Genomic DNA, 1,380 nt, shown 5'->3' on the forward strand with positions numbered 1-1,380 from the left:
GATCCTGATGCCCGTGCCTAGTCCCTTTATCTGCGTAAGGCTGCTTTAAGGAGAAAATGACACAAAAGATGAAAAAAATAATGCACTGGCAAAGTTCACCCACGCCAGATAAACGTGACTCGTATTACACGAGGAATTCCCGGAGCCCGAAATGTAAGGCGACACTTATAAGCTGGTGTTTCTTCCAACTGTTGTCCAGTTTACTGAGCTCAGTTGCTCTGAGCTCGGGCCTCAGCCCTTGTGAGTGAGCTGCTAGTGTAGTCTAGAATCTAGGCCAGGCCGAGAAGATGCAGGAGGCACCAGTAAATTCCATTTCCAAAGCAGATATTCGGTGGTTTATCTGGTTCATTGATAGCCACACCACAGTCCCTTCCAGTCTGTCTCAGAAATTCTGCTGGTGACTTTCTGGCTCGAGAGACCCCTCCCTTACATAGACTAGGGACCACAGACATTCAGGAGAGCCTTGGAGAGAATCCACGGAGCCCGTGAACTTAGAAAGGAAAAAAATTATATCTTTTTCGTTAACCTCTAACTAAGCGTTTGCACGTCCTTTCCATATACCTACAGGCACGTCTCGTAGCACGGGGCTGCGATAACAAAATACCACAGACTGAGCAGCTTAAACAACACACGCGTATTTCTCACCGTTCTGGAGGCTGGGAAGTCCAAGGTCAAGGCGCAGGCCCATTTACTTCCTGGTGAGAACCTGTTTCTTGTTTGGCTTAGGGACAGCTGCCTTCCTTCAAACGTTCAGCCCATCTCGGCAAGGAAGGTCTGTAGCTTTAGTGGTTCCGGGACCGTGTCAACAGCAGACACCTCAGATATTTTTATATCTGTTACCATTTTGCAGATATCTACACACGCGTCACGATTTTGAATTTATGCCGGACATAAACTGTGTTATTGAACGTATAAAGAAGCACGTCTGTTGCTGCGTCACAATGTTTAGACTCCTTTTGGTAACTGTATGGAAATCCAATTGTTTTCATTCTTGATCTCAGGTTTTTCTTTTTTTAAGTGTATTTATTTGTTCTGAGAGAGAGAGAGAGGCAGCAGGAGGGGGAAGAGAGAAAGGGGGACAGATGATCTGAAGCAGGCTCTGTGCTGACTGCAGAGAGCCTGATCCGGAGCTCAAACTCACGAACCGTGAGGTCACCACCTGAGCCGAAGTCGGACACTTAACCAGCTGAATCACCCAGGCGCCCCTCGGGTTNGGTGTGAGGAAATGGGACTATGATTTACTTTTCTTTCTTCTTCTTTTTCTCTCTCTCCGCCCCCTCCCTGCTTTCATAATTGAGGTAAAAATTCACATAACATAAAATTAACAGTTTTAAAGTGAACAATTCAGCGGCATTATGGACATCCACCGTGCTGTGCGGA

General features: G+C 46.6%; 1 long non-coding RNA gene across 1 annotated transcript in view; it reads right to left on the reverse strand.

The window, feature by feature from the left end:
• LOC144229380 (uncharacterized) overlaps positions 1-825 on the reverse strand; it is a 59,710-nt gene extending 58,885 nt beyond the window's left edge. The window contains exon 1 of the long non-coding RNA XR_013334478.1: positions 646-825. This is a non-coding gene — a long non-coding RNA (uncharacterized LOC144229380). The remainder of the gene's footprint in view (positions 1-645) is intronic.
• Positions 826-1,380: the final 555 nt, after the last annotated feature.

The sequence above is a fragment of the Crocuta crocuta genome, unplaced genomic scaffold (assembly GCF_008692635.1).
Source record: "Crocuta crocuta isolate KB4526 unplaced genomic scaffold, BGI_CrCroc_1.0 scaffold224, whole genome shotgun sequence".
NCBI lineage: Eukaryota > Metazoa > Chordata > Mammalia > Carnivora > Hyaenidae > Crocuta > Crocuta crocuta.